This window comes from Nicotiana tabacum, chromosome 5 (genome assembly GCF_000715075.1).
Source record: "Nicotiana tabacum cultivar K326 chromosome 5, ASM71507v2, whole genome shotgun sequence".
Taxonomy (NCBI): Eukaryota; Viridiplantae; Streptophyta; class Magnoliopsida; order Solanales; family Solanaceae; genus Nicotiana; species Nicotiana tabacum.
Genome location: NC_134084.1, coordinates 161,126,901 through 161,140,702, shown reverse-complemented (window position 1 = coordinate 161,140,702; position 13,802 = coordinate 161,126,901).

Below are 13,802 nucleotides of genomic sequence, written 5' to 3'. Positions count from 1 at the left end.
TTAAAGCCAGCATTATCTTCCTCAGATAAGTCTTTCTCGTCCCGAAAGGGACACTCCTTTCCTGAAATTTGTTTTCTCCTTTATTTGTTTTTCTTCAAATCCCTTTTTATGTTTAACCCCAAGTTCCAGATACACCAGAAAGGGCAGGTGGCAGGTTTGGTTTCACGGAATTCCGTTTCATGAAGGAAAACCCCCCGTTTCGTTGGTACGTCTGTCCAAACTTGATGAGTCATGATGCTTGATGGCGTTCGAAGTAAAGAGGAACGAGATAAATTTCCCCAGCAAGTCCGCCTCGGACAAATCCCCACAGGGCTTCCCTTTGTACGAATCCGCACAAAGAATCCACTTTGTAAATATTCCCCAAAAGGTCTGCTCCAGCGAAATCCACACAGATTTTCCCTTGTACAGATCCCCCAGGTTCTTCCCTTTGTTAAAAAAAAAGAAAAATAATGGAATTTCCCCAGCACGTCCCTAGCGAGTCCCTTTGTAAAATTCCCCAACAAGCTTACCCCAACAAATCCTAGAAAGCCCGCTTTGAAACAAATCCCCAGCATGCCCCATTGTATAAAAATCCACACAAAGAATCCACTTTGTAAATATTCCCCCACAGAGCTTCCTTTTGTACAAATCCCCACAGAATACCTCCAATAAAATCCCCGTTGAGAATCTCCAAGCAAAACGGGCCGAAAAAAAAAATAAAAAAAAGAAGAGAAAAGAAAAAAAAAGAGCCTTACAAGGCAAGTCATCACAGAATCTGGAAATACAAGCCTGAGCAGTCTAAAGGGTTTCGCCATTTGAATCAAATCAATGGCGGGACTTCGCAATAGAAATAAAGACGCAACAAAGCAACTAGGAACGATCAAGGTCACCGAACCGACCGTCATTTCCGAACTAACAATTGTTCTTTGTCTGAAAAGTTGAAACAGGTATAATCCAAGACAACCGTGCAAGAAGCAGGTGTCGCCCAAATGAGAAGGTACATGGGTACAAGAAATATTTTGGCAATAAGGAATTCACTCGAAAGGTAAGTTTCCACGAAACTCCCTTTTATCTTCTAAAACAAGAAAATTCAAAAAAAAGAGGTCGATTAGTATTCTCGAACTTTGTCCCCAGCCAGTCTGCATTAGGGTTTTAAACCCTAAACTGAACTTTTCCATTCAGTCAGCTTTAGGGTTTTAAACCTTAAACTGAACTTTTTCCTTTAATCAGCATTAGGGTTTTAAACCCTAAACAGAACTTTTTCCTTTAATGAGCATTAGGGTTTTAAACCCTAAACTGATCCTTTTCTTTTAGTCAGCATTAGGGTTTTAAACCCTAAACTGAACTTTTTCTTTTAGTCAGCATTATAGTTTTAAACTCTAAACTGAACTTTTCCTTTCAGTCAGCATTAGGGTTTTAAACCCTAAACTGAACTTTTTCCTTTAGTCAGCATTAGGGTCTTAAACCCTAAACTGAACTCTTTCCTTCCAGTCAGCATTAGGGTTTTAAACCCTAAACTGAACTTTTTCCTTTAATCAGCATTAGGGTTTTAAACCCTAAACTGAACTTTTTCCTTTAGTCAGCATTAGGGTTTTAAACCCTAAACTGAACTTTTCCTTTCAGTCAGCATTAGGGTATTAAACCCTAAACTAAACTTTTTCCTTCCAGTCAGCATTAGGGTTTTAAACATTAAACTGAACTTTTTCCAGTCAGTCAGCATTAGGGTTTTAAACCCTAAACTGAACTCTTTTCCTTTCAGTTAGCATTAGGGTTTTAAACCCTAAACTGAACTTTTCCTTTTAGTCAGCATTAGGGTTTTAAACCCTAAACTGAACTTTTCCTTTAGTCAGCATTAGGGTTTTAAACCCTAAACTGAACTTTTCCTTTCAGTCAGCATTAGGGTTTTAAACCCTAAACTGAACTTTTTCCTTTAGTCAGCATTAGGGTTTTAAACCCTAAACTGAACTTTTTCCATTCAGGCAGCATTAGGGTTTTAAACCCTAAACTGAACTTTTCCATTTAGTCAGCATTAGGGTTTTAAATCCTAAACTGAACTTTTCCTTTTAGTCAGCATTAGGGTTTTAAACCCTAAACTGAATTTTTTCTTTTAGTCAACATTAGGGTTTTAAACCCTAAATTGAACTTTTCCTTTCAGTCAGCATTAGGGTTTTAAACCCTAAACTGAACTTTTCCTTTTAGTCAGCATTAAGGTTTTAAACCCTAAACTGAACTTTTCCATTTAGTCAGCATTAGGGTTTTAAACCCTAAAGTGAACTTTTCCTTTCAGTCAGCATTAAGATTTTAAACCCTAAACTGAACTTTTCCAGCCAGTCAGTATTAGGGTTTTAAACCCTAAACTGAACTTTTCCTTTCAGTCAGCATTAGGGTTTTAAACCCTAAACTGAACTTTTTCTTTTAGTCAGCATTAGGGTTTTAAACCCTAAACTGAACTTTTCCTTTAGTCAGCATTAGGGTTTTAAACCCTAAACTGAACTTTTCCTTTCAGTCAGTATTAGGGTTTTAAACCCTAAACTGAACTTTTCCTTTCAGTCAGCATTAGGGTTTTAAACCCTAAACTGAACTTTTCCAGCCAGTCAGCATTAGGGTTTTAAACCCTAAACTGAACTTTTCCTTTCAGTCAGCATTAAGGTTTTAAACCCTAAACTGAACTCTTCCTTTAATCAACATTAGGGTTTTAAACCCTAAACTGAACTTTTCCCCAGTTGGTCAGTATTAGAGTTTCAACTCTAACTTCTCCCCAGCTAGCCGGTACTAGGACTCCAACCCTGAACTGATCATTCATATCTTCTTTCATCAATTTTACGAACTTCCTGGCAAATAATTCACGAAATTTTCCAGTGAAACTGGGGCAGAAAATTTTGTTCGTTTGTTCTTCCCCGCAGGTCTAACCTCGAGCCACACGGATCGAAACGACCCACGAGATGAGTCTCAAATCAGAATCTAAGAAGAAAAAAGACAAAAAGAAATGTCCCGAGATACCGGAGAAAATGGAAGGCGGATCGCTCCAAGATTTGATTAAGGTCCAGAACTCTGCCAATCACGTCTCACTAAGTATCCAAGAGATTAAACAAGCACCTACAACTCGCAAGCATCAAGATTCGGATCGAAGTCTCCAAGCAAAATCAGCTAAGACCCATGATCAAGTCGCAAAAGAATCATAGATAGGAATCTTGTAACTAGCAGTTGACATGCATATATAAGTATTTAGTTCAGTTCCAATTTTTCTTTGGTTGTAATAAGGCGGTCAGTAAAGCAACGGTGATAACAGCAACAACAGTAACAGCAAGCATTGCAATCCCATGGTAGTCCCAGCTGCCAAAATTTCCCGAACTACACTGACCTGATTCCTGTTTAGCCCAGGATATGTAGGAAATCTTTGAAGCAAAGATTCGGTCAGATTTTTCAAAACATGCTTCACACGGAGTAGTCCATAGGCAAAAATCGCTCATATCCGCTCACTTTATCTTTGCACAAAAACTCTTCGTGTTTCCGAAAAAAGAGGGGCAGCTGTGAGCACGTGATTTTTGTTTTACGCGACAATCACTCCAAAAGAAACAAAAAAATAGCGATCGGTCTTGCTGTACAATTTTCGGATCTTTCACGTGGCATTTTGTTAATTATCTATGATTTTTGTCCATTTTTATTATTATTGAAACAAAATACAAAAAAACAATGTGTGTGTGTCATGTGCAGTTTGAACCGTAACCCGGTTATTAAAGAGAAAAATCATAAATAGGCATCTTTGTCCATGATTGTTGTTTTGTTTGATTTTACCTGCTTTAAATATTTTAATATATGTGTGCAAATAATTGTATTAAGTGTTTATTTAATTTTAATTTGATTTACTTAGGTTTTGTTTTAAAATAAAAAAATAATAATAAAAGAGAATGCAGAATTGGGTTGAAAATCAGTTTGGGCTCATTTTCATTTTAAATTCGAGGCCCAAACTCAAACCCAAAACCTCATGTGTAACCCGGTCCACACCAGCTGACACCCAGGGCATCCAAACGACGTCGTAGTGACCTAGCTTGGTCTAGGCTGTTGATCTCAGATTGATCAACGGCCAAGATCACTTCCCCATTAACCCATGAACAAACCCGATCCATTCCGCCCGGACCGACCCAACCCCCTTAGGTCTAAAACGACACCGTTTCCCGTTAGTTGAAGGATCCTAGCCCTTCATCGTGCCTCATCCAACGGCCGAGATTAGCCCACCCATTCCATATATAAGCCTCCTACCATACCCTGCCCCCCTATCCAAGACCCCGCCTTCGTCCTCATCCCCTTCCCCACGAAACCCTAGCCGCCCCCTTATTCCTCGCCATTAATCTCAGCGGCATGAACACCGGTGACCTCCACCTTAACACCATAGATGCTCCTCACTGTCCTGAACCCAAATCCACCAACTACACACTTCGAATCCCCTCCCACCTTCTCGAATCTTCATTTTAAGATTCGAGTCGGAACCTGACTTACACCGATTGACCCCAGTTTCACACCAGACAGTCCCCAGACCCCCATCGTGACCAAACCATGCTTGGTTTGGTCCGAATCTGACCAGGGAAACATGAATCCCAGATCTGATTTTTGAAACCCTAGGGTTCTTCGTCACTGGTCTGTATCCGTTTGAGCCAAGGTATTTAGGGTCTAATGGACTTTAGTCGAAGTGTTCTCAGTGAGAACACTTTGATTAAAGTCCTTTCAACCCCAAGAAGGGCCTGTTCGAATCCAAGCCAAGACTTTTTGATTTTTTGGGATTTAAGGTGAGTTTTGTTTTCCTTTTTCTTTATTTTAGTCCATGTGCTGATTAAAGGTCTGTTCATTTTTTGTGTAATTTGTCTTTGAATTTTTTATCAACTGTTGATTGTCCACCTTGCCCGGACTCCTGTATTCGGTCAAGTCTTTCTTCATAATATGTGTGTGTAAACTGTATGTTCAATTGAATTCGTAATTGGTCATTCAATTAGCTCCCAAGGTCATTTCTGTATTAACATTGCAATCTGAACCCCTTGTGTGATACTCTTGGATTTCTGATTTTTGGCTACGATTGTACATGTTATGATTAATATAGTCGAGTCGACATGTGTCGTCAATTAGTTTCAGCTGTCTGAACAATAACAAATTGACTTGCTTCTGCTAAGCATTGCCTGAATCAATTAGGAACTGAGTTTAGTTACTTATAGTTGTTAATTTGAATCAGAAATGTAAAAGGAATGTTTTGTTTAGTTACAGTTCTGAATTGGAGGGCATGTGCACTTGTGCACAACATGTGCACTTGCACACCATATGTGCATTTGTGCACAACCTGTGTCCTGCATAAAGGCTTTTGTTAACTTTAAAATAAGTTTGACAGCATATGCTGTCAGATTACATTCTGCTGCCCATATTCTGCTTTAGTTTCAGAAATAATAAACCTTACTCAAAAGGTAAGTCTGCCAGGGAATATCATGGGGTTGTGTTCTTATTTAAATAGTAAGTGGAAACTGAAAAGAAGATAGCACATGGGAGGGGTGTTCTGATGGTCTAACAGGCTGTTAAAGGGTTGATTTTAGGTTTATAAAAGGGAGAACTTCCATCAGTTTAGTGGGGGGAGAATACATAGAGAGAAATAGATAGAGGGAGACAGACATAGAAAAAGGAACTGAGACTGAACATTTTTAAGAGTTGAGTTCTGAAAAAGAGAATACTGAGAAAGAATTCTTTTGATAGCTAAAAATAGATTTCAAGACTGAAAATTGAGATCGGATTTTGAAAAGAAAGGAGATAGAGAGAGGGATATCACAAAAATCAGAAACTGTTTTCTTCCTACTGTTTGTTCGATTCTTAGTTGGTTCAACCCGTTCAAATCAATTCTGATTTCCCCTCAAGTATCAGTTAAGTTTGTTTGTTTGGTTCGTATTGGTTGTTTCTTTTGGAATTGGAGTGTCTGAATTCTGATTCTACTCCCCTGCTTATTGCTGTCATTTGGCTGCCTCTTTCCTCGTCTATTATCGCATCTTGCACTGGAATTTTGTCCTGCTGCTATTTATCCATTACTGCTGCTGTTTTCGTTTACACTGCTGCTCAACTGACTCTCCTGTTTCTTTCATTGTAAGCATCTCCTTAGGTACACATTTCGAATCTGTCTGATGTAACTGATGTCGCAATGAAAGTTGAATCGAAAGATCTGAAGGAATTATAATCATCTGTTGCTTCACTTACAAATTTTATAAATGTTGTCAAACTGTGTAAATTTTAGTTTGTTAGTCTAATAGAGAATACATTAGTAAGTTTGTACTTCATTAAAGTTTATGTTGATCTGAAACTGCGATATCTGATTCGTTTAGGAGCATACAGGATGTAAATACAACTCATGGACTGTGAAACCATTTAATACGATTGTTTAAAATTAAACTCACTCTTTCAGCATGCTTTGAATAAGTAAGGGCAAATGGCTTTTAAATCTAGCCAAATACAATATAGTCTTGAATCACCCAGTTTCGGTTTCTTTAGGCAGTTTATGAACAAGTTTTGAACATCATTGGTAATATCCTTTAATAAGGAATTCTATTAATCCTGTTTAAGCGAGTTAATTTAAATCCGACTTAAGGATGTTGTTCGGATTAAGTGTTGTATTTCGTCAATCTCGTATGTAACTTTTTGTCCAATTAAAGCATTTTTCATAAGGTATGCCGTCTCTTCATTTTGTAAATAATTAATTGATAAGGATCCGGATTAGGCCAAAGCATATACTTGAATTAGCATGTATCTTTCTTCTTCTATTTTTTTAGAGACAAACGCATTAGAAATGTAGTCGCTTTAGGATATCCTTTTTTTCTAAAAAAAAATAATGAGACGAGCCTCGCCAAATAAAAATGCAAATTGCGGGGCCCTCAATAACTAACCATAATAAATATTTAGAATTCAGGACCGGCTGTTTAGTGAATCTCATGGCCTTCTCCAAAAATAATAACGTGTTAGACTCTTTAGGCGCGGTTTAATTAAATTATATTCTTAAATTCGGGTGCACATTGATGTGACCCAAATCCAAATCTCAACGGAGTCAAAATGCGTTGACGATCACGGGTGCATTGACTGTGACGTGGTTCAAGATGCATTTTCACGACGTTGCAATTCTATAAAAATAAATGATAATAATAAAAGCGGTTTAAACTTAATAAAAGCACATAAGTCACAACATGCATTTAAATCAGATATTTAGCCATTATAACAATTTAAGCGACCGTGCTAGAACCACGGGATTCGAGGGTGCCTAACACCTTCCCTCGGGTCAACAGAATTCCTTACTTAGAATTTCTGGTTCGCAGACTTCATTTGGAAAGTCGAAAATTTCCTCGATTTGGGATTCAAGATAAACCGGTGACTTGGAACACCAAAAGCCAAACCTTTCCCAAGTGGCGACTCTGAATTAAATAAATAATCCCATTTCGAATATTGTCACTTAAATTGGAAAAACTCCCTCGCGCATTTAACCCTTCGAGGCGGGCGCGCAAAAAGGAGGTGTGACAAACACTAGAATCACGAACATATGCCAAATAGGCCAAACACCCCTTCTTGACCATACGCCGAGCCTTCACAGGAGAGATAACACTACGGGTAGAATGACCAGAAGTCCCTCTCCACTCTAAACGAGGCAAACTCGGTAAAGCTAAGGTCACAGTCTTGGCATGACAGTTGAAGATAGCGTGGTAAGGTGATAACCAGTCCATCCCTATTATGACATCGAAATCAACCATGTCCAGAAGAAGCAAATCTACACGAGTCTCAAGACCTCCAGTCACCACTATACATGAATAATGGACATGATCCCCCACAATAGAATCACCCACCGGTGTAGACACATAAATAGGGGCACTCAAAGAATCACTAGGCATGACCAGATAAGGCGCAAAATAAAACTGAAATTTCTCTACGACAAACTAGAACAATACCTGCACCTCCACCTCTAATACCTTTACCTCCACCTCTAGCATCTCTACCTCCACCTCTAAAATTGTTCAAAGTTTTGGGCCTGTGAGTCTGCTTTTGATCCGATTGATGACTATTTATTTTGATTGGTCACGTTTGTCAGTCCTTAGGGATCTGTAGGGGGCTAATTGTAAGTATGAAAACTTAAAGGGGTCATAAGGGGTTAGGTAGGGGCTGTAATAAGCAGGCTGTATGAGGGTAATTTAGGATTTATCTCTTTGGGAAAATATCAGATTAGTCTAGAACAAGGGCAGTTGGCCTCATTTGGTTAGCTGAGGTGCTGAAGCCAATGAGAAAAGGACAACTATCCATTTTCTATTGAGAAAAGATACCCTGTGAGGGGTATTTTGAAAAAATACCATTGCCCTGTCTTGGAAGGCACACAACAGACCCTTGTCTTATAAATAAAGCCTTTCCCTTATTCAACACAGGGGATGACACACAAAAAAAAACTGAAAATTCTCTGCATTAATTTAGGTCAAAAACTGCTTGGAATTACATTTTAAGAGAACACACAAAAACCAGAAAATGGCTGAGAGAGTTGTTCTGAAAATACATTGATATTTCTGCATCTTTTGGGTGGAAATTGGTTCCAAATCTGCTCTTTAGTTTAAGTGTTAGCTGGAATTCAAAAGCTTCGAAGAACTCTTGTTTATCTGGGTAAAAATGGTTTAAGATCTGAGCCTGGCTGAGTTTTGGAGCTGCTGATTCATCTTCTCTGTTACTGCTGCTAAGTCCTCACTTTTCTTTGGATTCTTTTGATATTCAGGTACCCCTTCTGGACCTTATTATCTATTGAAGCTCAAAACTGAAGCATGTATTCAAATGTAGAGTTTAAGCATAATGTTAATTGAGTTTGTTTAGAATCTAGCTTGTTTCCTGCATTACATTGAGTTTTATCGTATGATCTATGGAATTCACACATGTTGCTGACAATATTTTGAGGCTGTGTTGAACTCTAGTTAGTATGTAGGTTCAGTTTTTTTTGGGTTAAATCCCTCATGTCATGTATTTGATTTGGACTGTATGATATACACATGATTTAGGACCTTATCTGATTCATAATGCTTGATAGTTAGCTACTTAATGATCATAATTGTTTGGAGCTGTTTTGCAAGGGCTTTTGAATGTGAAATCGTGTAGCTGCACTGTTAAGCGTAATAAACGGGGTGAGGATTAGTCTTGGAGTAAAATTTCAGAAAATGGTCCTCTTATGTTGATCAATAGCATGTTTTGTTAGAATTATCAAGATGTGTAACAATATGGTAATAAGCCTCAGGGAATGACTTAGGCCCAGATTCGAGTTGGCCCAGCTAAGTCCTCGAGGTTTCTCATTTTGCACTCAAAATCTTGGGCTGTCCCTCCAGCCCAACCCCCCTTTTTTAAAAGGATGTTTTGGCTTTCAGACCTGTAACAAAAAAATTTATCCCCCCCCCCCCAAAGTTTAATTGTAGATATAATGTTCATGTATTACGTTTAGCCTGAAATGATTAAACCCCTTTAACCCCTCCTTAATTACTTAGATTCTTTAGTTTAGCTTGAGGCGAGCTATATTAGATAAGTTACAATTTATGGCCCTCAATAGCTAATGTAGGAACCCTTTTGTTAGAATAGTTCGAGGTAGTGAATTTTTCATGGCCTCCGCAAACTTGAAAGTGCGTAGTTGCTTTAGGCGCGTAATTTAAATTAATTTCCTTAAACTCGGGTATGCATTTCATGTGACCCAAATCTAAATCTCAACAACATTAAATAAAATATGTCATGGACCGCGGGTGCATTTCATGTGGCGTGGTTCAAGATGTGTTTTAAATAACGTTGAATCTTCCTAAAAATAATTAAAAGTGGCTAACAAGTTAAAATATACCATAGGCTAAAACATGTATTAAAATAAATAATAATAGTTGAGCGACCGTGCTAAAACCACGGAACCCGAGAATGCCTAACACCTTCTCCTGGGTTAACAGAATTCCTTACCCGGATTTCTGTGTTCGCGGACTGTAAACAGAGTCAATCTTTCCTCGATTCGGGATTTAAACCGGTGACTTGGGACACTATAAATTATCTCAAGTGGCGACTCTAAATTTTAAATAAAATAATCCCATTTTGATTGTCACTTAAATTAGAAAAAACTCCTTTATACCCTTCCGAGGGTAGGAAAAAGGAGGTGTGATATCAGTGAGTAACAAATGTAAATAATGACTTAAAGTAAGAAAACACGTAAAGAGAAAGGCATTCTATAATGAAGCAGTAAATCACTTAAAATCAGTAAAACTAGTAAAAATCAAGTAAAATCCTCTTTCAACCAGTAAAACAGGTAAATTGACAGATAATTAAGATAAAGTAAACAAATCGAGTTTTCCCCTCGGGCACAGCATCAACAGTCCGCCCCTCGGGAAATATCTCAGAACAATACCAGCCCCTCGGGCTTAATCTTGCGTCACAATAGGTACCCGCGCTCACTGAGGGTGTACAGACTCTGAAAGGGGCCCTTTCGGACTAAGCGCAATAACAAGCCATCTCGAGGCATCAAATCTAGGCCCTCAGCTTCATATCAATCAAGCCACCTCGTGGCGTATATATGTATCTCAGGCCCTCGGCCTCATATCAGTATCAGTATATCCTCACAACTAGGCCCTTGGACTTACTCAGTCCGTAAATCATCACAAGCCCCTCGGGCAATAGTAAAATAGTATTTCTCAGCCCAAAATATCATATAAAATATCATTTAAGTCTCAAAACTGAGTAAAAATGGATGAGTAGTAAAACAGTGGAAAATAACATGACTAAGTTCAAGTAATAAGTCAAAATAGTGAGGAAATAGTAATAAAAATCCCCGAAGGGTTCAAGTAGTTGGCACGAAGCCCAAATATGGCAATCAGCCCAAATCATGATGATAGCAAATAGGTTTCAATCAAATACGCAGTAAAATCATCAATCGGGACGGACCAAGTCACAATCCCTAATAGTGCACGACCCCACGCTCGTCATCAAGCGTGTGTCTCACCTCAATATAGCACTACAATGTGCAAATCCGGGGTTTCAAACCCTCTGAGCATCATTTACAATCATTACTCACCTCGAACCGGCTAAATCTCTAGCTCGCGACGCCTTTTCCCCTCGAATCGGCCTCCACGCGCGTCGAATCTATCCAAAATTAGAACGAATACGTCACAATATGCTGAGGGAACAAAGCCCAAGCAAAAACAATCAAAAATACCTAAAATCCCAAAATTACCAAAACCCGAGCCTCGGGCCCGCTTTCTCAAAAATCAAAAAATTTCACATCAATAGATTCCTGATCTCCCCACGAGTACATACATATCAAAAGTTCTCAAATCCGACCCCAAATGGTCCTCCAAATCCCAAATCAAAGTTTAATTTCTCAAGCCCTAGTTCTTAAATTTTTAGCCCATTAATTCCTTTAATTTCAATCTTAATCCATGAAATACTACCATAGAAATGTGTTTTAGGTCCAAAATCCTTACCTTAACGAAGTTTCTTAGAAATCCCTCTTCCAAATTGTCCAAAAGCTGCCAAGCCGAAGTCAAAAATGGTGGAATAACTCAAACTCGCGAAATGAAATAACTTATATGTTCTGCCCAAGCCTTACCGCATCTGTGGTACCGCATTTGCGGTCTACCCTCCGGTTCTGCGGAAATCATTTAAGGGACCAGATTTCTCACCTGCGTTACACTCTCCGCATCTGCGACACCACAGATGCGGCTATCCTGACCGCTTTTGCGGTCCTTGACAAATTCCTTCTCATCCGCTTTTGCGGCCGCATATGCGGTGCCCCACCTGCGGTCCCCAAATCGCAGGTGCGGAAATACCAGAAGCAACAATATCAACTGCTGCAACACAATTCCAATTTCTCCATTAACCACCCAAAATCATCTCGAGGCCCCCGGGACCTCAACCAAAAGCACCAACATATCCTAAAACCCTATTCAAACTTGTTCCAATCATCAGAACACCTCAAACAAACATCAAATCGCCCAAAACACATCGGATTCAAGCCTAAGTTTCTAAAATCTTTCGAAATACGCTTTTGATAAAAAACCCAACCAAACCACATCCGAATGACCTGAAATTTTGCACACACATCCCAAATGACATAACGAAGCTACTGCAACTCTCAGAATTCCATTCTGACCCCTATATCAAAATCTCGCCTATCAACCGGAAATCGCCAAAATATCAACTTCGCCAATTCAAGCCTAATTCTACTCCGAACCTCTAAAACCCATTCCGATCACAATCCTAAGTCATAAATCACCTCCCGAAGCTAACTGAACTATCAGAACTCATATCCGAGCCCTCTAACACATAAGTCAATATCCTGTTGACTTTTCCAACTTAAGCCTTCCCAAAAGAGACTAAGTGCCTCAAACCTTAACAAAACCACTCTGGACTCGATCCGACCAACCCAATACCACAAAACACGGATAACGAAGCATAAATGGGAGAAATGGAGTGGTAACTCATGAGATGACTAGCCGGGTCGTCACAACCTCCCCAACTTAAACAAACGTTCGTCCTCGAACGAGTCAAAAAACATACCTGAAGCCTCAAACAGTTGAGGATATCTGCTCCGCATCTCCCGCTCGGTCTCCCAGGAAGCCTCCTCCACGGGCTGACCTCTCCACTTTACCTTTACTAAAGCTATATCCTTTAACCTCAACTTTCGAACCTGACGACCCAAAATAGCTACTGGCTCTACATCGTAGGTCAAATCATCATCCAACTGAACTGTGCTGAAATGCAAAACATGAGACGGATCGCCAATATACTTTCGGAGATTAGAAACATGAAATACCGGATGCACACTCAACAAGCTGGGTGGCAAAGCAAGCTCATAACCCACCTTCCCAATCCTCCGTAGCACCTCAAAAGATCCAATGAACAGAGGACTCAATTTCCCTTTCATCCTAAATCTCATAACACCCTTCATGGGTGAAACCTTCAACAGAACCTTCTCGCCAATCATATTGGACACATCTCGAACTTTCCTATCGGCATAACTCTTTTGCCTCGACTGCGCTGTACAAAGCCTCTCCCGAATCACCTTCACCTTCTCCAAAGCATCCTGCACCAAATCAGTCCCCAATAGCCTAGCCTCATCGGGCTCGAACCAACCAACTGGAGATATACACCGCCTCCCATACAATGCCTCATATGGAGCTATCTAAGTACTCGTCTGGTAGCTGTTGTTATAAGCAAACTCTGCAAGCGGTAGAAACTGATCCCATGACCCTCCGAAATCGATGACACAAGCACGCAACATCTTCTCCAATATCTGAATAGTACGCTCAGACTGCTCGTCCATCTGAGGATGAAAAGCTATGCTCAACTCCACCTGAGTACCCAACTCTCGCTGCACAGACCTCCAAAACTGCAATGTAAACTGAGTACCTCTATCCGAAATGATGGAAACCGGAACACCATGCAAGCAAACAATCTCTTGGATATATATCCCTGCCAACCGCTCTGAAGAATAGGTAGTACACACAGGAATGAAGTGCGCAGACTTGGTCAGCCAATCCACAATCACCCAAATAACATCGAACTTCTTCAAAGTTCGTGGAAGTACAACAACAAAGTCCATAGTGATCCTCTCCCACTTCCACTCAGGAATAACCATCTGCTGAAGCAAGTCACCCTGTCTCTGATGCTCATATTTCACCTGCTGACAGTTGAGACACCGAGCTACAAATCCCACAATATTTTTCTTCATTCTTCTCCACCAATAGTGTTGCCTCAAATCCTGATACATCTTCGCGGCACCCGGATGAATGGAATACCGCGAGCTATGGGCTTCCTCCAGAATCAACTCC